The 26,599-nt window shown below is 51.5% G+C and overlaps 1 protein-coding gene and 1 long non-coding RNA gene across 2 annotated transcripts in view; both read right to left on the bottom strand.

The window, feature by feature from the left end:
- Nucleotides 1-26,599, bottom strand: part of Chd64 (transgelin calponin-3) — a 59,236-nt gene that overhangs the window by 14,769 nt on the left and 17,868 nt on the right. The gene's annotated exons all lie outside the window — the stretch shown is intronic.
- Nucleotides 9,973-24,612, bottom strand: LOC144151533 (uncharacterized). The gene is made up of 3 exons (XR_013318891.1): nt 23,548-24,612; nt 19,984-20,268; nt 9,973-15,406 (listed from the first exon to the last, which is right to left on the bottom strand). It is a non-coding gene; the product is annotated as an uncharacterized LOC144151533 (long non-coding RNA).

Raw genomic sequence — 26,599 nt, forward strand, 5'->3', positions numbered from 1 at the left:
TGGCCCAGGCCGGCGCAGGTAGCTCAAGTGATAGCTTGTTACCGCTGCACGAAATTGTCCCCAAGTCCCGCCCATGGTGGCTTACATGAGAAAGGAGTTAATGATGCGATGGCGGGTTGCATTAAAAATTGTCATCTGCACCGCTTACGAGAGCGGCACTCGAATATCCGCCGCAGTGCTAGGCCGAACACATTTGTAGGCGGACCTGTAGGCAGACCGGCCGGCTGCTCCCAGCGCGCGTCTTGGGCCACCCACCGTCTCGAGCAACGTTGAGCGTCGCGCGTCGTTCTTTAGCCGCAATAGCATTTGCACTCGCAGCGCCTGCATCACATCCACGGTCGCTTTTTAATTAAGCGCCTCACGAGATAAGTACGTGGGGGCATTCCCAGAAACTGCCGTCGATGCGGATTCGACAGTGCTACGGCGGCTCTGCTCTGTGATATCCCTCCGACGGTCACGTGGTCAGCTTTGTTCACACAAAATCCAGCACCCGCTGAAACCGAAACTGCGACTGGCCGCATTGAAAATGCCTCTAAACAACCGTCGCACGCTGAAGCAAATGAGGTTTCTACAGGTTATAAGTAGGTCACTAGCTACTTATCGCAACAAAAAAAAACAAGATGCAAAATTTTTGTGTCAGTGCCCCTTTATACACGAGTGCGTCGAGTCCAAAAACTGTTTATTTTAACTCAACGGCCCCCGTCAGGTCAATGTAAACGGAACTACAAACGCATCAGTAACTCCATAATGGCTGAAGGCGATGCAAGCTTTCGAATAAGGATTACCGCCCGAGAATCCACGAAGCGGACGGGAGCTGAAGGTCGGTCAAGGGGTCAAACATTTGGTCAGACCACGGTGTGGGTCAGACTTAAAAAGAAGTCACCAGACGTTCAGTCTGAGACAGTTGCACTGCTCAGAGTTCTCAGGGAGGACGACCAGGCTTTGTTAGGCGCTCCACGTGTTAAAGGAGCCATGAAGAGAAAACAAGTTTGGTTCATTCAAAAGCTTGCCTCGTTAAATCATACTGACACCACTTTTAACGTAAACTTCGCTCAAATAAGCTACATAATTAGGAAAGAATGGAATGGCCATGCGACCCACTAGCTCATTTCCCGCAACAGAACCTATGATGTCATTCGAGCCAGTTCTGCGATTGGCGGAGGCCGGCGAAAGTAAACGCAAATTAGGCAGAGCTTACAAGCTTGCCGAACGAGCTATTTGCGCTTAAATTTAGGGCACATTCTTTTTAAAGCCGTAAGAATGGTGGTAAGTGTAAGTTACGATAGCACATGTAAACAGAAGTACCGCTTCGCACTGCTGTTGTTGGTACTGCGCGCACTATGCTTGTTTAGCTGCACAGCACTATGCTTGTTTAGCTGCACAGAACTGCGGGGCTTTGGGGTTGTCTCAGACGACACTGGCCGATTGATTGACGCGACGGTGTCTTACGTGAACATATTTGTCGAGCGAGCACTATGTTTCACGAAACCATTTTCTCCCAGAACGAAAAAAAAGGCAGAAAACGACACGCCACGGTATGGTGGCGCCATCAACGTGCACAAAGCGTTGTTCTCGTTTCCCAGGAGACCCAGCAACGCGAAACAGATAAGATGATTCAAACTTCGCCAGTTAACCCCGTGGCGGCGATAATTTTAGCGCGGTTTTGATATGACTTGTTTCGGCAGCGAGCGAGTGGACCAAAATGGCGGCGCCAGCGCATACGCGTCTCCACCCTGTACGGAGGATGCGTGAATCAAGGGACCCTAGGCTGCAGAGCGGTCGGTTCCTGTGATGTCACTTGGGACCACGAAAACGCACGAATGAGCGGGAAAATCAAAATTTTTACCTAAATTGATTAATTTCTCAGTGAATAAAGCATCGTTTGCATTTGGACAAGCGCTGGGGTTACTATAAAACACGAAATCTTTCGAATAGGCCTCCTGCGCTGCCCAGGGGGCGCTGCGCAAGCGGCTTCCGGGTAGTACAAAGCTGCGCGGGTCCCATAGGATCCCGTGTTGACAGAAGCAAAATGAGCTCGACGCTCCCGATTATTTTGCGACGTGGTCACCAGCTCATCCCCGACGCGTCAGATCTATTTCAGCGATCAACTTGGCATTAGGGGAAAAAGCTTTGCAGCGTTAAACACGTTTACAGCGCCGATGAAAGTGCCGGGACCGTGACGGCGTCTGCTACTCGCAGGTTCACCGATCGATGGTCGTACGAAGTGAAATTTAAAGTAAAATTTCTAGTTTAAACTAATACTCTAGGTGACAAAGACTTCTCAAAAACAGCAGATCAAAAAAGAAGAGTGACGCAATCGGCGATGATCGCGCATTAAAAAGCCAGCGAGTCCGACGGACCGCAGGCTCGCCTACTGCGGTACGCCGCTCTTTTGCGTACCTGCACACTATGCGGGCGCTTTCATTAAACAGTGCTCGTTTGCGTCGCCGTTACGAATACATGGTGCAGCGTTAGCTTGCCGTTTTGTTGCGTGTCTCAGTGACAAAATGCTGCGACCGTCTGAAACGTGAAATCTGTTTTCGATTCCGAAATTAGTGGCCGTAAAACAAAGTGGTCGGGCGAACTAAGAGGCCGCTCGCTTTCCTTGTTTGCTCTCACTTTGCTTAATTACGCTCTTGCGGCGTACATTCCCAGTTCGCACCTAATAGCCTAGAATCAGGGTCAGCAACGGCTGAGTTCCATGCAGCCTACACAGCCGAGGGCTGGACGGCAAATAGGGGGGGGGGGGGGGGGGGGGGGGGGCTTTGAATGTAAAGAGAAAAAATTCAGCGAATTTCTAATAATATTTGACAATAATCTGGTGAAGTGTGAAGATGGTGGGGGGGGCAATTCAACTGGAGGACGCCACTTCTCCGTTCTTGTCTCGCTGTCTAACTCTATTTGAAGTCATAACTGGCGTGTCGGCGTACGACCCCTGCACTAGAAAACCAACACAGTCAGTGTATAGAAATATTCGGGGCCCCGCGCCGTGTATGCGGCTGTGTTATGTGATGTTATAGAAGTACACATCTCTGCAGGGCGTGTGATTTGGTGCATGTTTTGCGTCCTTTAATAGCGCTTAATTTGTTTATTTAATTGGCGCTATTGCCCCACCTACTCGCTATGTACCCTGCCGTTCGTAAATCGAGCGGAGTAAAACGTTACGCAAGAATCATTTAGTTTGCGAAAATACGAAACAAAATTTCCACTCGTTTCAAAGGCGGTGCCAGGCCAGCAGTGTCAGCTGAGTCGGCTGCGCAATTCTTGCGTTCGCTTGCATGCTCCCGATGAAGCAACATTTGCAGTTACCTCAGGATGTAAGATGAGCATCGTTCCGTGTTTATGCTACTCGTGAACTTTCCTTTGTCGACCGCACGTAAGAAGAAAAAACTGTAACTGTCGTCAAACAGTTAAACCAGCCGACCTGGCGATATACTGTCCCACGCCGCGACCACCGCGACAGCTCGCTCAAAAGAAAGCCGACAAATCGGCTTCTTTTTGCGGATATTATTTTGTTTAGCCTCTGCAGCTACTTTAGGAACTATTTCATACAGTATGCAGTGATTTAAACACGCCACAAAGCGCCACAACCAACTTTCACTCTGGCTTGTAATTGAAAACACATGGAGGGCGGCGAGGGTCGTCTGCTTTTGTACTACCCAGAGGCGTCGGCCGCTAGGGGCGCTGCATGTCGCCAAAACTCCAGCGCAGGAGGCCTATAAGACAAACTTGCATTTTTTCTTCATGGCTCCTTTAACAAAGGAAAGGAATTCTGGCGGCGCGGAGGACAAACATAGGCCGAGAGCCGATTACCGGAGTTGGGTCTGCTTTTAGTTGGTTGGTTTTCATTTATTTTGCTGAATACCTTTGGGTTTCTGGGTTTCTGTATGAGAGGGAGAGAGGTGGGTCACGTGACTATTTTGAATCTATAGCTTTGTCCTGGTGGCCAAGCAGTGGCCGAGTATGTGCTAATCAATGAGCCATCCTCACTCTCAAGTTGTAACGTCCCTTTTGTGGGCGGGGTTTTATTGGTAAAACCGAAAGTCTGGTGTTTTGGAGATCGAACGGAGAGAACGAAAACATAGAGGTCACAGAGACAGAGAGGACAGGTGGAGAGCGGCGAGCCCCGCTCGACGCGGGCCTTGCCCGACCTCTTGTTTGCGATCACGAGCCATGAGTTGTAAATACGTAATGTAAATAAAGTGTACATATTGTACATTTTGAGTTTACTTGGAGTAGACCGTCGTCGGCTATGTGCCGTCGGCTAACGAGCCAGCGAGTCATCGCTTCGATCATCGACGTCGGCGACCGATCCACACGTTCGTATTTTAACTGTCTCTAGATTAATCTTTTTACAAAGCTCGATCTTGTTTCCTTTCGCATAACTGCAGGCTATCAGAACAATATTTTTTTCTGCTATTTTACACCATCCGCTAACGCGGGATTTTCTAATGACCTACTCGACGCACTATATGTATTTTATTACAATATTTCCTAATCGTGCCATGTTTGCTTTTTCCAATTTTAATTTCCCTCACATTACCTGGAAATCCTCTAGGACTGTGACAACGCTATCGGAATCGTCTACTTTCCGATCATTAGGCAGTTTTAGCATATCGTTACCGTGTTTGCGTTACCGTGCTACCGGAAGCCGCTGGCGACGGTGAAGCCTGTGCCGGTAAGTTACCGTTCGCGGTAACTCTCGCGCTGCGCAGTCGACTCCCGCAAACACGGTAACGTAAAAACGGTAACGCTATGCCAGAACTCTCTATTATGCGCCTGCTTTTACTTAATACCCAGCTAAACAAGACATCTTCATCTGTATGTTCCACCTAATACTAAGTGTCCCAGACATTGTTCCAAATATTAGCCACATGCCTGACGTTAGCGATATCTGTATTGTTTGTATTGCCTTTGTCCCGCTGAATGAAATCTCATCATTCGTCCAACAAACCAAAAACAATTTGCGACTATGGAAAAGCCACTTTTGCTGCTCAACCCGATTCATAAATAAATGTATGAAACTGTTTGAAAATTGTTTGGTTGACGAAAACGGGTACACGTGTAAAGCAGTTCTTGTATATTCCAGAAAAGATCATTTTAATGAACCGTAGTTCGAATTGGTTTAATGCAATAATTAGCGCTCTAAAAACCAAAACAAACGGCTTTTCTGTAAGGGTAAATATTCAGGTAATCTACAAGCCAGGATCTTTCAGAGAAAAAAAAAACGAGTATTCATAAAAAAAACATTAAAAGAAGCAAAGCATGCTTACTTTAGCATCAGTCTTCCCTCATTATTGCCAAAATACCCCCATAAGTTCTGCATCGTGGTTAACTGTATCGAACGCTCGTATTATGTATTGTGTATTCCAAAGCCCTCGCTTTAAATAAAACATGCGAAGTTTTTGTTCATTTCTATGCAAAAATAGATTCGTCTTTTGTTGTTATTTCAACATTTTTTATTTTAACAAAACAAAATGAGTGGGTAAACTTAAAGGGACACTGAAGTGATATGTAAACATTGCGGGATTACTAGCGCAAATTGTAGTCCGGAGTCCCCAGGCCATGTTTCGACCACTCTAGGCGCGTTTACGCGATTTTATTTAGTAGAAAAACTAATTCGAAAATGCTGTCCTCCTCTCTTTACGCTCGCCCATTTTCTGTGGCGTTTTCGTGTGACGTCAGGAGGGGATGAGCTGGCAATTGGCTGCGCCACGGCTGCGCTACTGCACGGCTCCCCGGCCGACAGAGTCAGTCGGGCCAGCGTTTCGTCCGCCGGCCGCCGGCGGGTCGTCGCAATCAAGGAGGTTAAAAAAAATTGCTTGGTCGCAATTCGTTCGCTTAGTTGAAACGAAGCCAGGACACGTTTGTGAATGGAAGAATGTGCCTTTCTTTACTTGGTTTGTTTGTACACTGTATCTAGCTCCAAGTCAAGGTCGCTTCACACAAGCGCTGCACAACGACGCTTCGCTGACTGGTATGCCAGTAGGAAAATATAAGGCCTCTTGAAGGCGGGAGAAGAGTCAGCGAAGTCAATATAGGTACTAAGGAAATAAAATCAACTGATATTTTTACCGTACAGCGTAAAACTAGGGTGCGGGAAGCACTTTTTTGCGCTGGGCGAACAAGCACAGCGGTCAGCAGCACGACTACGCATCTACGAACGCTTTTCCGTCTACGAAATGCAATTGCTAGACGTGAGCTATTGTGGAAACTCGGGCGACGCTTACTGCACGATCGCAGTACAACAAATAGTCACCTAAGCTGCTTGAAATGCCAAAACTAAATAAAAATGTAAACCGGTTGTACAATATATACCCTATATTACATATGCCTCCGCGTCCCGTTCCGTGGCTCAGTGGTCTGAGGCGTAGGTATGTCGCCGCGAATGTTTTGCAAGTTACGAGGTCGAATCCCCGCAGGTACGTGCTTTTTTTTTTTTTTTTTTTGTAAGTTAACTTTTTTGTTTTCCGCCGATGTTTTCTATATTGAGTTCACCTTTTTTTGGGCCGCGACGTGCATGGCTACACGAACTAGTTCACAAAACGCGCACAGGCTGGCACTGGCGCGCTAGCGAGTTCTCGTTGGCGTGCTGTTGCCATAAGCACCGACTGCTTGCAGGCAGTGGGCACAGGCCAGAATGCACAGACCCTTGGCCTGGTGCGAACACGCTTTTTACGATACAGGCATGAGGGAGGCAAGCTCCAAATATGGGGGAAAAGCGCATGACATTTGGGCGTCTGCGGGTACGCGGAGGGCGTTCATGCACTGCGTAGGTCTCGGCTAGTGAATGCTACGACTACAAGCCGTCCTGGGAGGCTTATCTTGTGCATTTTACAGCCGACAACATGGCAGAAGCGCGGTACGATGATTACTGAGATATTGAGAATGCCCATCCAACAACGCCATTGGTTATGTTTTACAGAACCGAAACCGAAACTTGTGTGATTGCTAACCTTGGGCATCGTCCAATCACGGCGCCCCTCCTCTCAACGTCACAGCCTTAGTTGGTGCGGCCGCCGCAAACCGCGCATGGTAGTTTTTCTTCTTTCGCGCTTTGTAAAATAATTACCGATTTGTCAACCGGATTAACGATGAAAAGTGTGCTAATTTGAGCCAGTCTACGCAGTGCAAGCAAAAACGGGGGCTTGACAAATTCACTTCAGTGTCCCTTTAACTTAGAAAATAAAGGAAATAGAATGAATGAAATAAAGGAAATAAAATAAGAGGAATTATTGTAATACCAAATAAAATAGTGGCAATTGTGCTGATTTGTTCTGATTATTGCTGAGGGGGGTGACAAATTTGCTGGGGCCCCGGGTGCAAGGTTAGCCAGGCACGCCACTGCCAAGATGCTAACGAAAACCGACGAAGAAGTGGCTCAGTCCCATAACGCTGACCACCGGCCAGAAACCATTGGGGGGAGGGGGCTCTAATTTTGTTTGATTGCATCGCTTCAGTGCGAAAGCGCAGTTAAAACACGGAAAAAGAGGCTTTCAGTGCTGGCCCATACGTGTAGATTTTTAATTCTGCGGCTGAAATGAAGCTGCGTGAGTTGTTAGGAAAGGTTCTTTCCACGGCCGGCTTCACAGAGAAGCCGGCCGTGGCTGTTTCGAACCGAACAGTTGTGTTTTGCCTCCAGTGGGCGTCAGTCCGGTTTGAAGGACACATCGGAGGCCGTTCGCTAGCTAAAATTATATCGTCTCCAAGGTGCAGGACGCCGTGCTTCGGTGAAACGAAAGAGCAGAAGGAGCTCGACGCCTCTTCCGTGGTGCCTCGCCCCGCTCGAAGCCGGTAGTTGTACGACGGGCGAGCCCAGCAACAGGCGCGGTGGAAAAACGGCGAAAACTGGACAGCGCATTTGCAACGATCCCACCCGGCACACCCACCCACGCACCCTCCTCCTCGCTGCCCCTAGCGGCTTTGGCGGGACGGGCAGGTTCTGCAGCAACATTCCCGGGCGTATTGCGTGTCCCGCCGCGCGACAGGACGACGCAACGCAGTCGTCGAGGGAAAGAGATGTCCATATAAGGACGCCGGCGGCGGCGGCGGAGGCAATGCATCGCCAGCCTGACAGACGAGACGACGACGACGTCTGCCCTCTCGCGCAGCCACGCCCCTGGCCCGGATTGAGACGCGACTGCAGAGGACGCGACGCGTGCAGTGCGAGGAACGGGACAAACGCTACTGAAAACACCCTTTGTCGTTTGTAACGAACTTTACTAAACGGGTGCTTTTCTTGTGTTCTTGCTGGGAGGTACCAACGCGTACGAAGAATTACGAACACACACACGCACACATAAAGCAATAAGTACCAGCATTTCGTTGCCATTTGCCTTCGGAAATTTCGTGCTGAGTTTTTTGCATCCGAACACGCCTGCCGGATGGATTAGACGCTGCAAGTGCTTGACACCACAAAGAGGTGGCCCCGCCCTGAAGAAGGAACGGGAAACTGCGTGTGAATGGCGCCGCTATTTTCCAGACGCCTGCAACCTCGCCTGAGCCTCTGCGTGCGAACGCGGGACATCATTCGAACACCAATTGCCCCTACACGCGGAATTTTTCGACGTCGTCTCCAAGCGAAACTGACGCACGCGCAAAGACAAGAGCGGTTATTGAAATACAACGCGTGCGCAGCGTTCGGGACCATAGAGTTTCTTAGTAAGTATACTGTAAGAAACTATGTTCGGGACATCCAAGCGCGCTGCCGGTGTACGCCCACCTGCGCGCAAGGAGCTCATGCCGCGCACGAAGCTAATGGACATGTGACGAGCCGCTGTTTCGTCGCGGCGGCAGCGCGCTTTCCGGGACAGGTCAAGGCGACCCGGACGAGGAAATGCGCGGCCAACGCTGCCGTGAGCCCGCATTCCTCCCGCCTCGAGAGATCGATTCGCAGTGACCCGCGGAGGGCGTTTACTGCAACGTCGAGTCAAAATCCCCGCAGCAGAATGCAGTCTCGGGTACGGAGCTCTCCACTAACCAAGACGCTGCGGCGCTTTCACCCGCGGGCAGCCAAGACGCGGTGTGAGATCTCGTAGCGACCTTTCCAAACAATTCCATCAAGTAACGCTTGAACGTTTAGTCATCCTTCGGCTCGGACGCGCGGTTTGGTCAACAGCGGCAACAAGAGAAGAGCCAGCAATTCTTTGCTGCTGCAAGGACACCTTCCACCAAAGCAAGTGAACCTATCCTCTGCGGCCGCATCGCACCGCAGAGGCGGCACCAGCAGGAAGACGGTGGGAGGCACTGCGTCAGGACGCTGGTTTGATTGACGCAACGCAGGCGACGAGGCGCGCCGTAGTGCAGGGCTCCGGATTAATTTTGACCACCTTTCGCTCCCATCAGAAGAGCGGCCGGGAATCGAACCCGCGTCCTCGTGCTCAGCAGCACAACGCCTTAGCCACTGAGGGTAGGACGCTGCACTGCGCGAATTCAGAACAGCGCTAAAAGGCGGGGACGACAACGCACGGCGCTGCAGACTCACAGCAACGGCTCGTTGTAGTTAGCGTCACTAAATAAGCTACGCTTTATTTAGTGACGCCTGAATTCTTGCCACGCGTTTGATGTAGTGTCTGCACTGCTCACTGCACGTGTATAGTTCCCGGGTCTTTGCATTTCGTTGTAGTTACTTTTCCTATCTTCTCCCCTCCTTGGGTATATTTCGCAGGACGCGGAATAAAGCGGGCATTGGACGAGTTCCTTCTGGCTCCAGCTGCTCCGCCCACTGGCGCCAGGCTCCTCGCACTCGGGCATACCGCCTGAGGGGCACACCGGAAGACCTCCGCAATGGACAAGGGCGCCGTGGGCCCCCGATCCGCAACTGCCCAGGACACCTCGTCTCTTCATTTTTGATCCCTTAAGGGGTTTTTGTTCTCTTCCTTTTTCATTTCACAGCAGCCCCCCCCCCCCCCCCCCCCCCAGGGGCAATTTAAGTGAAATAAAGACGTGAAACAACAACAACAACAACAACAACAAAACGAGCCGTTGTCTGCAGCGCCGTGTGTTGTGGTCCCGCCTTTTAGCGCTGTTCTGAATTCAGGTGGTGCGAGTGAACAGAGGAGGCCGAGCCGAGCAAAAGCTCCCGAGCACTGCGGAAAGCGCTCGAACCTCCGAGGGCAGCAGAGTGACGAGGTTGGCTGAACGTTCAAGGCGCGAGAAGAAAAAAACAATTTTGGACAGCTGCTGTTTTGGACGGTATCTCGAAATCGAAGCAATTACTTCAAGTCCAGTGTGCTTCCCTGCACGGCTTGTAAAGGGATTTAATTAGCCGAACCTCGAAACCATAGCAGAATAGCTGATCGCTCGCGTAGCGGAAGCTGTGAAGGTTGGTCGTGGAAGAAGGTCGGCCAACTGAGTGCAATTTGTGCCTTCTATGATGAGCGAGGGTGCAAGGTGTTCTCACTGCGCCGGTGCATGCACGATTAGGCGAAGAGGAATTCCAGCGTGCCCGTATCACCGGAGCCTTTTAGACTTTCTTAGTGAAAACTTCGTGCTTACGTACATTTAAACACACTCGCCTCCACCATTTTATGCTGCAGAGCAAACTTTCGCAATAAAAAAAAAAAAAAAATTCCAGCGTGCACCCCATTCTGCGAGGCACTCTCGTGCTGCGCATGGTGCCGCACGCATGCACGCACTTCATGCACCTCCCGAACTACATTTGCATACGAAAATGACGACACAATCGAATAAGCGCAAAAACGTGACCGCCCGGAATAAAAATTGTTACTCTGCACAGTCATTAAACTTGAAGGCGCTGGCGTCTCACCACGGAGGAAATATAGAGATGCTTAACAACCACTGCCACTATACCAGCCAGCCCTTAGATCATGATCCGAGCCAGGAGTACAGTCGAACGATACTTGACACCCTCACAGATCTGCTGTCGAGAGAATTAATCATGACGACTGACCGAAACTTCATGAGACCGACTAGGAAGCTAGCAGGCCGTTTCCATCGCCTCCATAGCATTCATAGAGATTCCGCAGACCCACACTCTTGCTTGTGCCTTCATTTGCCCATGGAGGACAGGACAGCTTCTCAATTTGCTGCCATTTCAAGCTGCCTGTCTTAAATGTGAGAAGGCCTACGTTCCGTTTGAGCTCAGCTCAGTGCGTGTGACGCCCACCCGCCGAGCGAATATGCGCCGCCGCCGTTCACATCGGCGATAGGATCGAGCCGCTGTGCAAAGCTGTTCATTTACAAGTTGCCGATGGCGTTGTCGGAACGAACAAGCGGTCAGGCAAGCCTCGCGTGCGCTGGTTGACGAACGTCAAGAGAACGCAAGGCCTCGAAGCTACTCGCGGACATGCCTGTGTCGTGCGCTGATGGCACCGCACGCGAAGCCTGTCGGGCAAGAGTCGAATCGGGGCCTCGTCGTCTGGGTGGCGTTGCCCGGCCCGCGACAGCCAAAGACCAAGGCAGCGACGACCAGGCGACACAGCCCAAAGCTGCCGGCGTGCATGCGAGCAGCTGCACACAGCTGTGGCACGAAAGCGGCCATCCCAGAGATCTGTGCGCGAGCGACCTGGAGATAACGTACTTAGTTCGATGCGCCGGCAAAGCATGCACGAGGAACGTCTCCGAACTAGTGTAGACCGCACGAGACAAAAATGCGGTGCGATAGGTGCACATGTACGCGCCAAACGAGCGAAAATATGTCAGTCCCACGTCATGCGGCCTGCACGGAAATTATGCCTGGGAACCGTGAATTTTGACCGTGAGCAGATGCCGTGCTCGCTGGCGTCGACATACTCTGCCTTCATTCTGCAGAAGCACGGCTGTTACGACAATCGGCAACCGTCGCTGTGAATAGCCTGAATTCCGCGATGTCGCAGCGTCAGTAAAACTCGGCACAAAAGACAGGAGGGGACAGGACGGGCGCTGCATCGTAGCACCACCGCAGATGCAGCCGCCACTCGGAAAAGGCAGGAGGCGCATGATAGCAGCGTTCGTTCGTAAATGAGCGAACCAAGTGGGCTTGCTTGCTTGGACGGTCGCTAAGCGCCGACCCCTGCTGGTTCGCGGCTTCAGGAGTGCCCCAAGACACTGCCCTTGCATGTCCCGCCAGCGACTGCTGCTTTCACCCATGCGACGAGACCACCGCCGTCTGCGGGAGATGGGAAGAAGGGAGGCACCTCTCTCCAAACAAAACGTGCCGCGTTTAACGCGATGTCAACGCTTCAATGGCCCTGCCCTCACACTGTGCAGGTGTTCAAACCTCATTCGAAAACCAGCAGGGCACATTCAATGCTCGCCAACAGTGAACACGCCCTCCGGACGACATGCAGGCCAACCCCTCCCCTCCAACCAGTTCCCACCACTACAGAGCGCCCTTCGAGCTGGGACATAGTACGTTTTGAGGAGCGGCTTAGACATTTAGATGAGAAGAACTGGGCAGCCAGAGTGCACAGGTACCTTAAAAGTGTGGGCACCCAATGGCGGAAGAGGACGTGAAAGCTGGCGAGTAAATATAACTGGACCGCGGCAAATAAAATTGGGCCCATTTCCCCGCGAGGGGGACTCGAGTAAATGCGTCGCATGGGGGTGGGTGTATTGCGTTAACGTTTAGTGTTTGGGGAGTTGGTGGTAGTGAATGCGTTGTATCAGCGGCTTCTTGACATAGTTTGAATGAGTCAAGGATATAAGGCGCGTTCGTAGCCTCCCATTCTGTGTCGGCTTTGTGGCGCAGTGGGTAGAGCACCATGTACACTGCGTTCCGCCCGCAGGGTCGAGGGATCGAAACCAGGCGCCGGATAGTATTTTTTTTATACAGTGTAGGGGGAGGGGTGCGGACAACGACGGTGCGGACTACGACGGACGTCAACGCGGGTGACATCGTGAGTTACTGAAATGCTCTGCATTTAAAACAATAGGGGGCAGTTAAAAAGCAAGTGAAGGAAACAGAGACGCTCATGTGGAAAGAGAGGGTGTAAAAGAAGGGATCGCTGGGAATCTAAAAAGCAAGCAAACAAGAGATCCGGAAAGATAACTTTTATGACAACAATAAAGGGAGTGCGTTGGAGGCGCGGGCTGGCTGCTTGAGAACTCGAACTTACATGAGCAAATATTCGTCACATGATGAGACATGTGTGGGATGTGGCAGGGATAAAGAAACAATCGACCACATAGTAATAGGATGCCAAAAGATTCAGCCGGATAGAATTGGGGGGAAAGTCTACTTCCTGAGGCACTGGGCTCCGCAGTTGATGGAAGCATTAACTGGTCAGTAGTAGGTATTACTAAGCAGCGGCTAGATATTAGTGAAAAATAAACAGGGAAGTCGATAAAATGTTATCCCATCCAGGGGTCGCGACAGGACAGAATTAAAAAGAAATCCGAGTTGAGGGACTAAATTTAAATTCAAACTACTAAGGTAGGCTAGATGGAGCACGCCGTCACCCCGATTCAAAGGGGAGGCCTTTAATCATCATCATCGTCGTCGTCGTCACAGCCCCCGAGCCCTGCGGGACCGCACTAGCCAAGCAGTGCTATGGACACCACAGGCTACAAAATTGTACAGTATGCTTTGTCCAATGTGCAAGCAGATCGTGCACGGAGGTTTCGCGGGACCCGGGCTGTGCAGTCTCGGGCAGACCAAACCGCCCTTGGTGGCGAGAAAAAGGAGGCCATCTTGCCGAAGCTGCTAGTGTGCGCTTCCTCGGCGGCGCAAGGGCCGCTTCCGGCCGGGACGCGCGTGTCTCCGCACGGCGGAAGTTGATACGGCCCACTCTTCTCATTACGCATTTCCTACGCAGCGATGCACAGCTAGCACAGCGCTCTCCCGGACTCGTCTCTCCCGGCTTTTCCGCGCGCACAGCAGTAGTAGATAGAGTGAACTAGTACGCGTGACAAAGGCAGTGCGTAACGTAGCCAACCGACAAACAGAACAGTGCCACTCGTTTTCCGCCTTGTCCACAGCACCTCCCCGCATGCAGTGCATACGGGGAAGAATATCTGCACTGTTAGATATCATTCGAAATATGCGGCACGGCTACGCATGTGCGGACAAAATTGTCCTGCGACTGCTCCGGCGTTTGAAATTCCCGCGTACACGAGTCTCCGCTCAGCCCAGCTGTGGCCGCAGTAGCGGGGCCGTTGCAGCCAGGCGCATTTCTCGCTCGTGAAAGGCGCGGAGGAACAAGCAGTCACGCATTCGCCGTCTCCCCGGCCAGTCGTACAGTGCGCAACTCCCTTGTCTATAACACTGAGTTCAATTTGAACTGGTTACCTCTCAAAACTGCAGACTCAAACTTGTCACAAAAAACGGTGATGTCAATATATATTGTCAAGACTTCATAATGACACAATAGTTTTCTTCAAATGATTTTCGGCCGAGGCAAGATAAGGCTTTATGTACAAAACCTGTGTTATAGACAAGGGTGTTGCCCTCTGTACATCTTCCCGCAACACGCTGCGCCGTGCACGGGAAACGTTGAAAGAAACGACGTCCTCCTCTCCGTACCTGCCCGCTGCATGCAGCCCCCCGCGTGTTTCGACGGGGCTCCTTTCAACGGCCCATTCAACGCCAAGGCTGCGCACATAACGCCCCGCCGGTGCGCGCTCACTGCGGCTCCGCTGTCGAGACCGCAGTCGAGTAATGCGAGAAGTCGTCTGGCTCGGTGGGACAGAATGGCTGCTCCGTGGATAAGTCACGCGGGCAGGCTGCCTTCTCATCCCCGCTACCGTCGCAGAGGGAGGCACCGGGTACCACCGAAAACGACAAGATGACGTCGCAACCCACTAAGACTCGCGCCGGGCCATAGCTCAGTGAAGGGCGTAGGAACAATCCAGGGAGCGGGACTCCGATGCAGCGACCCCCACCCGAAAAAAAGGTTCCATAACGACGAGCATACCGCGCAGTGATTTAAACACCCCCTCCAAAAATCGGATAAACCCCTGCACCGATGCCTGCCACGCATGCTTTGACAGGTCCACGACGCCCAAGCAGGCGTGCTCAACGTGGCACAGAGAAATCACTCGGGCAAGATCCCCGGACGGATAGCTGCCGCACAAACGGTGACCGTGACTACATCGATCTCCGGCAGTGCAGGTCAGGCAGCGAGCAGAACAGAAGCGGGCACGGTTCCCTCTTCCGTGCCTTGATGCGTTGACATGCACACAAAGCCCGCATCCAGGGCCAAAGCCCGGCCAGGAAATCAGCCGACGCCGGCCAGCGATGCACAGACGGCGAAAGCGAACGGCGCATTCCGCGAAATGGCATCACGCAGCAGCTGCCGCCGCAGCTGCCGCCGGGCAGGGAACTTCAGTGACCTTGTTCGGCGGCACGCGCGGGCAGCAGAAACACACCGGCGGCAGCCAGGGGCGTAGCCAGAAGCTGAGATGGCAACTCGACCTCCTCCGAAGACGATTTTTGCATGATGATATACTTGACTATTACCTGAAACTATTAACTAAAATGTATAACTATTAACTGTCACAAACAAGAGATAAACGTTTACTAAGGAAAATAAAACATTTCATAAAAATTATTCGCACGTTTAGACAATTGTGGCAGAGTTTCTATCACTGCTCGCAATTTTTCGTTTTATCTGCATGAGACGAAATAGCAATTAAAGAAATATGGAAACATAGAACAAATATAAACATGCATGCTTAACAAACATGAGAACGTGGAAGTAAACAACTAATTCATGTAAAACTAACAAAGCACGGAGTATAAACGTGAAAAGTGCGAAACAAATAACTCGCACACATGCGACGGTCGGGGACAAATCTTCACCCCTCTGTGTTTTATCGGCTCCGGTATTTTCGGTACAGGACGTTTCGGTACAGGACGTTTCGGTGCACGGGCGTTTCGGTGCACGGGCGTTTCGGTACACGGGCGTTTCGGTACACGGGCGTTTCGGGACACGGGCGTTTCGGGACACGGGCGTTTCGGGACACGGGCGTTTCGGGACACGGGCGTTTCGGGACACGGACCTTTCGGGACACGGGTGTTTCGGTACAAAGACGAATTTCGGCGAGCGCTTTAGGCTGCGGGTGTTGTTTACTGGGTGGTTACAAGCAGGGAATTTGTACCCATTTATCCCAAATGTTCTTGTTCGAAATTTTGCGTTATTTTAGGCCAGCAGTTGGTTATGCGGCCTTCACAAAAAACCCTCTGTTGATTTTTTTAAATATTAGCTGCGATATTTGTAGCATTCAGACAACCTATAAGTGTTCATTATTTTGTTTCTTAGCGACCTATTATCACCAGAATGTTATATAACAAATCAGTGACAGTATCATCGTGTTTTTTTTTTCGCTCGTTTTTTGGCGACTTATTATCACCTATTTATTTTTTGGAAAACCAGTGAGGTAAATATTTTCTTTTTGCACTTTGCGGAAACCCTTCGACAACGGCTGCGGGAATGAGTCCCACCGCACGGGGAAGGAACCTGTCCCTTTATAACGTAATGACGAAGAAATTGCAATTTCTTGTGTTTCCGCATTTGTGTGCGTTGCTTTCTTCTGATAACGCAAGTACTTGAGGTGTTATTAGCAATGCATTACGGAAGGCACCTATTGTACCTTGCCACACGCTTCCGTCCCGACTTATTCGTAGTTAGCAGGGACTGCGGCGGGTTTATTGTGTTTGTGAATCAAATTTAGAAATGCTGTGTAATGACGTTGAAAGCACTCTGCAATGTTTTATGCAGCATACATACAGTTATTCATCTTCGCAAGGACTGCTCAACTGTAATTCTTGGCGTTTTGCTATGGTCGTGACCTGAGACCAATGTCATCTGCTGCTCTCCATAATCAGTACTTTTTTGAGCCACACTCCGTTAAAATGATGTTCGTAGGAGCAGGTGTCGGCACGACATTATACATGGTATATATATATATATATATATATATATATATATATATATATATATATATATATATATATATATATATATATATATAAAAACAAGTGCAGGCTGCAACAGGCATGCTGCAGGTTAAAATGAGCCGCTGCAACTCAAATCGCGTGGGATGATGTAAGTGAAAAACCCAGTGTAACACTTTAGCGCTACTATTCCGACGGATAATGTTTCTAACTGCACTGTTAAACCATTTCATTCTTATTTATAAGATGGGTGTTTACTTAGTTTAATAGCCCGGATGAGCGCTTAGTGCGTACGAAATATTTCCCGCAGCAAACATGCACGTCAAAGCAGCGTCCCCGAATAGGAGCCACGTTGGATCGCGGCTCATTGGTACCTCTGAAGTTTACATGCGGTACTTTTGTGACAAAGAACTTCGCTACTCAGAACAAAATTTGAAAGAATGTCTAAGTAATTGGATAATCGATTCAAATAACATTTATGCCAAAAGTAAACAAATGAAACAGGATCGAGGAACTATCCTCAACAAATATTTACAGGAGAAATCGCTTGAAAAGTATGCGGATTCGTAAGTAGGCGTTAAATAATCACAATATGAGCTCAGAAGCCGTCTTAAAAAAATAGATCCTAGAGATCCTGTGCAAAATCAAATCAAAATAAAAACAAAATAAAGAATTAACTGATATGTTCATGCAGCAAAAACTACTTAAACCCGTAAATTTTTTATTCTGGACCAAAATTTTGGACTGAAGGGGCTGCGGAATCCCAATGGAGGTTCCCCGTGGGGTCAGCCACCTGTCTTCCCAGAATTTCTCTGGACGCACGGGGAGTGGGGAGGAGCGTGCATGGCTTGCGGCGGAGCTTGCCTAAGACGCTCGCCCAAAGATCGGCCTCCCGCTGCCGATGGTTTTTTTCGCAGAATGCGCCGAAGCGCAAGAGATCACGCGGGCGACGACGGGATGGGAAACGCCAGGGCGCAAATAAAAAATTCAGCCCCGCGAGAGGACGAATATTCAGTATTTCTTTTTTTATTGTAGTGTTTTAACGCGCCGCCGCAACGCAGGGGTTGAGGCGCGCCGTAGAGTGAGGGCTTCGGATTAATTTTGACCTCCTGAGAAACTTTAACGTGCGCCGAAATCTCGTACACACGGGTGTTTTGGCTTTTCGCCTCCATCAGAAAAGCGGCCGCCGTGGCCGCGAATCGAACCCGCGACCTCGTGCTTAGCAGCGCAACGCCTTAGAAAATACGGCGGGTAGAAAATACATGATGATATTGTCGCTAAAGAAACGAAGTAATGAACGAGCTATACGTTTTCTGGCTACGGTTACGCAAATAGGCATTTTTTTTGGCAAGGCCGCATAAATTTCTACTGGCCTAAAATAAGGCAGAAATACAAGCAACAGTTGTAATAAACAGGTTCGATTTGCGTGCTTGCAACTCCCATGTTAACAACGCACGCGAATTTGGCCGCCTCGCCTCAAACGCTCGTTCGAATTCGTTTTCGCACCGAAACGACCTGTACCGAACCGCCCTGTACCGAAATGTCCTGTACCGAAACGTCCGTGTCCCGAAACGCCCGTGTCCCGAAACGCCCGTGTCCCGAAACGTCCGTGCACCGAAAAGACCGTACCGAAACGCCCTGTACTGAATCGCCCTGTACCAAAAAGACCTAGACCCCCCCCCCCCGAAATCTCCAACACGGGTGTTTTCGCTTTTTGCCTCCACCGGAAAAGTGGCCGCCGCAGCCGGGAATCGAACCGGCACCTTTAGGCTCAGCAAGGGATGTAAAGAGAACATACCATTAACAGCCCAGTCAACACTGTATGAATTGCTACAGCCTCAAGGACAGTGTTAAAATGATGCTACGACATGCTACACATTTTCGTGCAACAATGGCCACACCGCCCGAAGAGTGCGAGCAGCCATCCCCGTCCTCTCTAAATGCCACATACCAACTATTAAGGAAGTCTGTTTACTATTAAGACGAGTAGGAGCACAGCACATCGGTGACTCTTGAACACCCGACGACTGTTCTTGCGTGCGTTGTAGCGCGCCGAAAGGGGTGCGACGTCCTACTCAACAAAGCCACCACATAAACATGCACTCTAGTAGCTCTTGACACGAATTATAATGGGAAGAGAGAACATTGTTCAATGGAACTGTAGATACTGCATTCTAATTAGCCAAGCGTCATGTGTTTTGACTAAAACAAACTTGTATTTTGTCTGCATGGCCCCTTTAACGTCCCCCGAAATCTCTAACACGGGTGTTTTCGCTTTTCGCCTCCACCGGAAAAGTGGCCGCCGCAGCCGGGAATCGAACCGGCACCTTTAGGCTCAGCAAGGGATGTAAAGAGAACATACCATTAACAGCCCAGTCAACACTATGAATTGCTACAGCCTCAAGGACAGTGTTAAAATGATGCTACGACATGCTACACATTTTCGTGCAACAATGGCCACACCGCCCGAAGAGTGCGAGCAGCCATCCCCGTCCTCTCTAAATGCCACATACCAACTATTAAGGAAGTCTGTTTACTATTAAGACGAGTTTTTCGCAAACACATGACGCCTGGCTAATTAGAATGCAGTATCTCATGCAGCAGGTCAAGATTCTTAAGGAGGCCTCTACAGTTCCATTGAACAATGTTCTCTCTTCCCATTATAATTCGTGTCAAGAGCTACTAGAGTGCGTGTTTATGTGGTGGCTTTGTTGAGTAGGACGTCGCACCCCTTTCGGCGCGCTACAACGCACGCAAGAACAGTCGTCGGGTGTTCAAGAGTCACCGATGTGCTGTGCTCCTTGGACTCGGCACCGCCAATGGCATCAGGAGCCAATATATTGCGTAGGAGTAGCGTGTCAACCAACGGGTACTGCGGATAACAGCACACAAAAAATACGTCAAAATGTAAAGTTGTGGTGAAAAAAGCGAGACGGTCATATTTTGATCAGAACAACAACAGTGCCCTATAGGAAACAAAGTGTATACATTCATACTGAAATGCTGCGAATTCACATTTCGATTCGCTGCTCAGGCGCAATTAACTGGTGCTGCAAAACGACCCAGCTTGGGCAATAAATCGTTTCGCCGCACGAACGGTGCCGCAGCAGCTAATTCGCATCCTGTCGAGGGGGTGTTTAGCGCACCGGTTTCGGGTGGCAGCGCTGGTGGCACGGAGCTGGTACTGGAGCAGCCAGGCCTGCGGTTTCGCCCGCGAATCTCCCCTGGTTCGTGGTGCGACTCCGTCGCGTCGCGGAGCGCGAGCTCGCTCAACAGCCCCGTTACGCATGACAGGAGGGAAACGGGCCGCCAAGGTGCGCTCTCCGCACAGGATTCTCGGGGTTCCAGACAAAATCCTTGGATGGTTTCCGGTGCAGGTGGCTACTTTGGTCGCCGTGCACGACGGTGGGGGCTGGAGCTCCATAAGAACCCTGCATGCAGGTGTGACCAAGTCCAAAATACAGGACCCATGCAGTGCGGCGAGAGTCTCGCTGACTCCGTTTCAAACCACACTTCGCTGTAGCGAGCATTTGCTGCAGTGCAAACGGACCAGGCCATCGCTGCCGCTGTCATGTGATAGCCCAGGCGTCACTTTTCGTCTCCAAGTTTTTCTTATTGCGGCTTGATTCGAAGAAAAAGGGTATAGAGCGCACCACCACATTTCGCGGGTGGGCATCACCGGATGACTTCACCGGCTATAGGTGTTTGCCAAACCAGATCAGGGAGCACGTCTGGCAGACAATCATCATTGCCTACTTGAAACCATGGCAGCACAGTCACACACTCCTCGGTGCCTGGCGCCTAACTTAGTTGGCTATCTATAGCTAGCGCTCGGGCTATTTTCCACTAAACCTGCAGCGAAAGCAGATGTCCCTACAAGCACGCGGCTTCCCTGCCAAACCGGGACACAACTTTGATCAAAGCCGGCGTCGACCAGGGGCAGGGCGCGACGCAGATCGTCATCTGGAGGACGCGATGTCGCCAACGGCTACGGGAGGGAAAAAATGGCTGGAGAAACAGCAGAGCCCTTGGTCGGAGAGCCGGCTGTTGCACCTCACACGGATTTCGGGACACGCTGCTGAAAATTCTCCATGACTGGCATTCCGTTCACTGGCGAGGAGAACAGCACGCGAGAGATAACGCTGGGAAGAGTATTGCCAGAGGTCGAGCTCGCCGACGAGGCGTGCGCTCGGTATTTTTCCTTGGCGTTTTTTTCGCGAGCTCCTCAGGTGGCGAAACCCACGCGCAAGCCTGTACGACGCCGCTTACACGAGCCTTTATGCTGCGTAGTGACGTCATAAGTTGCGCAGTGACGTCACGGCTAGACGGGCGCCGGTGAGGCTCAGCGGAGCCATGCCGAGGCCAAGTCCCTTCACCGGCTTCTATAGCGAAGTAGCGACAACGACTGATATGTGCCGACGCGCGCGCCGCTATTGGCTCCCGCCGAGAGGCTTCGCCCTGCGTTTCCTTTTCAGGTGCGCCATAGGCATAGGCGTGCGCAGAGTTCTAGATTAGGGGGGGGGGGGGGGGCAGAGTCTTACCGCTGCCCCCCCCCCCTTCCCACTTTTACACCAACTCCCGACCTCTTCCCACTGAAGGCCTAGCGGTCCGAACGCAGTGCAGAGGGATGGTTGTAAAATTTTTATTTCAATGCGATGGAACTGCAACACATACAAAATATTTCTGAGATTTCTGAGCAGAAATTTGTACTTCCAAGTGTTACATATATGGTAAGGGGCAAATTTGGCGCCCCCATTCAGATGATTAGGGGGGGCGGCTGCCCCCCCTGCCCCCCCTGTGCGCACGCCTATGGCCATAGGCTTCCTGCGCCGGAGTTTTTGCGACATGCAGCGCCCCGGCCGACGCCTCTGGGTAGTACAAAAGCAGACGACCCTCGCCGCCCTCCATGTGTTTTCAATTGCAAGCCAGAGTGAAAGTTGGTTGTACTTAGTTTAATCGCTTCGTGGCGTGTTTAAATGACTGCATACTGTATGAAATAGCCCTTAAAGTAGTTGCAGGGGCTAAACAAAATATTATCCGCTAAAACAAGCCGATTTACCGGCTTTCTTTTGGGCGAGCTGTCGCGGTCGTCGCGGCGTGGGACAGTATCGCCAGGTCGGGTGGTCTAACTTCCTGACGACCATTACCGTTATATCTTCTTGCGTGCTGTCGACAAAGGAAATTTCACGAGTAGCATAAATACGGAACGCTGGTGGTAACTGCAAAAGGTTGCTTCACGGGAGCATGCGGGCGAACGCAAGAATTGCGCAGCCGACTCAGCTGACACTGCTGGCCTGGCACCGCCTTGAAAACGAGTGGAAATTTTGTTTTGTATTTTTGCAAACTAAATGATTCTTGCGTAACATTTTACGCCGCACGATTTACATTTGCATAACATAACACAGCCGCGTGCACGGCGCGCGGTCCCGAAATTTACATACGATCATCACTGACTCTGTTGGTTATCTTCTAGTGCAGGGGTCATCACTAACGATCTGAACGCCGACACGGCAGTTTTGTCCTCAAATGGAGTTAGGCAGCGAGACAAGAACAGAGAATTGGCCGCTCACAGTTGAATTGTCCCCCATCTTCACACTTCGCCAAATTGTCAAATATTATTGGCAATTCGCTCATTTTTTGTGTGTGTTCAAAGCCCTCCTCCCCCTCCCACCCGATTTGCCGTCCAGCCCTCCGCCGTGTCGGCTGCATGCAATTCGGCCCTACAATTCAAAACGTTGCTGACCCTCATTCTAGCTTATTAAGTGCGAACTGGGAATAATGCAAGAGCGTAATTAAGTAAAGTGAGAGCAAACAAGGAAAGCGAGCGGCCTCCCAGTTCACCCGACCACCTTGTTTTACCGCCACTAATTTCGGAATCGCAAAACAGATTTCGTGCTTCTGACGCTCGCTGCATTTTGTCACTGAGACACGCCACAAAACGGCAAGCTAACGCTGCACATGTATTCATAACGGCGGCCCAAACGAGCACTGTTTAGTGAAAGTGCACGCATAGTGCGCAGGTACGCAAAAGAGCGGCGCACCGCAGCAGGCGAGCCAGCGGTCCGCCGGACTCGCTGGCTTTTCAAAGCGCGATCATCGCCGATTGCGCCCCCCTCTTATTTTTTGATCGGCTGTTGTTGAAAAGTCCTTGTCACCTAGAGTATTAGTTTAAACTAAAAGCTCCACTTCAAATGGTCAGTGAACCTGCGAGTGGGAGAGCGCCGTCACCGTCCCGGCACTTTCGTCGGCTCTGTAAACGTGTTTAGCGCTGCAAAGCTTTTTCCCCTAATTCCAAGTTGATCGCCGGAAAAGACCGGCCTCGTCGGGGATGGGCTGGTGACCATGTCGCAAAACAATCAGGAACATAGAGCTCGTTTTGCTTCGGTCAACACGCGATCCTATGGGACCCGCGCAGCTTTGTACTACCCGGAAGTACCGCCCGGAAGCCGCTTGCGCAGCGCAGGAGGCCTATGAACGATCAAGCTTGGCTCCGAAGGTGAAGCATTTTGTGTGCGCCAGTCGTAGTCTGGTGATTTTGCGGCACTTTACAGGTTTTCATTTCGCGCACGGTCTGTTCTCTCCACAATGCAGGACGCTAACGAGCTGACGAGCCATCGTGCATTTAGCTGCTACATGCACACTACATGCAAAGCTACATGCACACTAGCGTCAACTTGTGCCGCCCTGCCGACGGCACGCTCGACGCTTACGTGCACACTAGCGTCGATCTTGCGGCGCCGCCTTGCCGACGGCCGCCAGCGGCGTGGTGCCGCGTCGTCGGTGAAGGCCACACTAACTCGCCGCCACGGTGGTCACGCGGTACACTCGTTCTGCGGGAGCGCTCTCGAGCGAGTAGCTCTCAGGCGAAATGCATCCTGATCATCCTGATTCCTTGCCGAGACGGCGCGCGCTCGCGGAAGCGGCGGCGGGGAAGCGGGAACAGGCACTGCCGCACTGAAGGTTGGCGCGCGGCAAGGAAAACGCGCCGTTCTCGGCTGCCGACGTCGGCAAGCGGCGCGCGGCACCGCGAGTCCGCGACGCTAGTGTGCCCTAAAGTCCCTCGTGTGCACGTAGTCAGACGCACTTCGCACAAATTAATTCTTTACTTGCTACTTCACTTAACGTTCACGTTATGTGCCAACTGCAGGTTCATGAATTCAAAGTGTAAGCAAAACAAATTGCTGCCTTGATGCTGAGGTTACCATCGAACGTCATTTGTAGGTTAAAAGGCAAGGTACTCGGCACCCTTTGTTCACCGTGTAAAGGAAAAGCTGATCAAATTTTCACCGCAAAAAAAGAAGAAAAAAAGAAAAAGAATCTGGGTTTCGCCTGAATTCGAACCACGGACTTTTAAAACGGAAGCCCAGCACCACTCCAGGGGACGAGGCAAACGCCAAGAAATCAGTTACTAACCGAAGCTGTCCACGAATGTCGGGTGTGCTTTGTTTTGGTCGCTTTTGAGAGATTTGAGTAGCGGTGACGCTTGTTTATTACGCACCGATCTTGGAGCCGAGGACAATTATGCTAGTACTACATGCGAAGCTACCTCAGCTCCCTTATCTGAGTCAAAACACGCTATCGCACATCCCCGGTTTCCCCTACGCAAGCCACGCATGGAATGGAATGCGCCGCTAGAATTCTGGCGTTGATAACGCTTGCTCGCTGTTAAGTTCGGGCTCCGCATGTAATTAATGAAGGCCGCCGGTGGCCCATGTATTGGCGTCGCCTCCGCTGGTGGCTACTTTCCCGTGCCCCTTTCATGTAGCCGCGCGGACGCCAAGTTCGGAGCCGCGGAGAGCTGTTGTGCCCGTCCTTTTGTGTGTCAAAGGATTGGGGCGATTAGCCTGAGTGCCTCTGTCGCGTCGAGGGTGGCAGGGTCATTCGGCATAACAAGCTGACGGGCGGCCAGATGATCGTATCTCTTAGTGTTGAAAGCGCGCGCGGTGTAAAAGGCACATTCCCACTGGCGATTTGTCTCGTCGCGCGACGGCGCGCGTCGCGCGATGAGGCCTTGAGGGGGTGTTCGCACTTGCGATGAGCGATGATGCGACTGCGTTCAGCTCAGCTGCTTCCCGACTTGTACGACCTCGTTGGTGCGTCAACCATTCGCAGTCAAAGAAAATGATGTTACGCGACAAAAGCAGGTAGAAATCAAACTAAAACACATGCTACTAACCTGGAGCAATGCCGAAAACATTTGCGGGTAGCGGGAGGAGCAGAAAATAACAAACTCACGAAGGCTCTTTTCAACATATTATTGCACGAAGAAATGCACAAGCTTGCTTTCACGCCACAACACCCGCATCACGGCCCACAAATGTCGCTTCTTTTCACAGGCGCAAAGTTCTGACGCCACCGAACTCTACGCGTGTTTACCAGTCGCCGATATAACGATGAGGCTGCAAGTCAACCTACCGTCTCGCTGTCCACCTAGCTCTATACGATGATTACTTGCTTTTACAATCCATACACGCTCCTCCACACTGATGAGTTCCACGCTATTCGTTGATTAGTGCACGCGTACGCTGAAGCCACTGACCAAAGAACCGATGCACACGGGAAGTTGCTTGCCGGCCCGACCCGGCGGGTACAGCGATAGCGGGCCAAGCGCCTGGCCGAGCGAGCCAGCGGCGGTGGCGGCGGCGGCTCCGGCGGCTCGTCCTCGCCCCTGCTCGCCCGCCCGCCCGCAGCGTTTGCATACCGGATGTAAAGAAATGTTTCGTTTCCGGCTACGTCAGCCTACTCCGCGGCCATGATTGGCTTACCGGTTTTGCGGGGCCGTCGCGCGACGAGGAAATTCGGACCGAGAGCGATCGGCTTCGCCGTCGCAAAACGCCGAAAAGCGACGGCCGGCTCGTCGCTTTGCGACGTCGCTTTTCGTCGCGCGACGAGGCGCATCGCCAGTGGGAATGTGCCTTAAGTTTGGAAAATTTTCGACTCCGGCGGCGGGCGCTCTTCGTCGACGGGTCGTTCGCCTCGACGATGGTCGCCTCGGCTGGCAGCGTCTCTCCCCGTGGTCTGTTCAGGTGGCCGGCGGCGCCCCTTTAGTCTGGGAGGGAATTAGCAATCCTCATTGTCACGCCGCGCGTGCAGACGCCCGACGTCGTGGGAGGCGTCGCGCGGAGGGAGGTCAGCCGCGCGGGGACCGCTCCGGGCCCTCGGCTTGGCTGTTGTTTGTGCAGATGCCGCCCGCTAAACGTTATGGATGGTTCACTTTAGGCCGCAGATGGCCTGTATTTCCTGGCCGGGTGCAACAGCGTGCGTAGGAAACGCACTATGAGTGTGTAAGAGAGAGTGTTAGGTCACGTGACCGCAGGTGGGGACATGTGTGTGATTGGCTGGTTCCTGTGGCCAATCAATGGTTTCTATTAATTGTTTGAAAGGTTTTTTCTCTCTTTCTTGTGCGCCCCCTTCTTGGAGGTGGGGTTTTTCGTATCAAAACCGGAGTGTCGGGTTTTGTCGGGGGTCGGTCGAGAGGGGATCTAGTTTAGTATAGATCTCGGCCGAACAGGCTGCTGCTGTCAGAGTGACAATGTAACCGTCACTCTGACCTGATGTAAACATGGAGTAATGTAAATAATGTAAATAAACCTAATATCTAGCAAGGAAGGCAGTCCTCATCCCTCACACGCTACCAGCATCGGTCGTCGGTCATCGGAGCGAGTCGAGATCGTCCTCTCGGCTCGCGCATCAAAAGAACATCACTATTTCGCCTCCATCAGTTCGCCAAGAAGATGGAGAGGCGAAATTTAACTCTCGCCA

This window comes from Haemaphysalis longicornis, unplaced genomic scaffold, assembly GCF_048455015.1.
Source record: "Haemaphysalis longicornis isolate Haplotype H1 unplaced genomic scaffold, Haemaphysalis longicornis Haplotype H1 scaffold_9, whole genome shotgun sequence".
NCBI classification, from domain to species: domain Eukaryota; kingdom Metazoa; phylum Arthropoda; class Arachnida; order Ixodida; family Ixodidae; genus Haemaphysalis; species Haemaphysalis longicornis.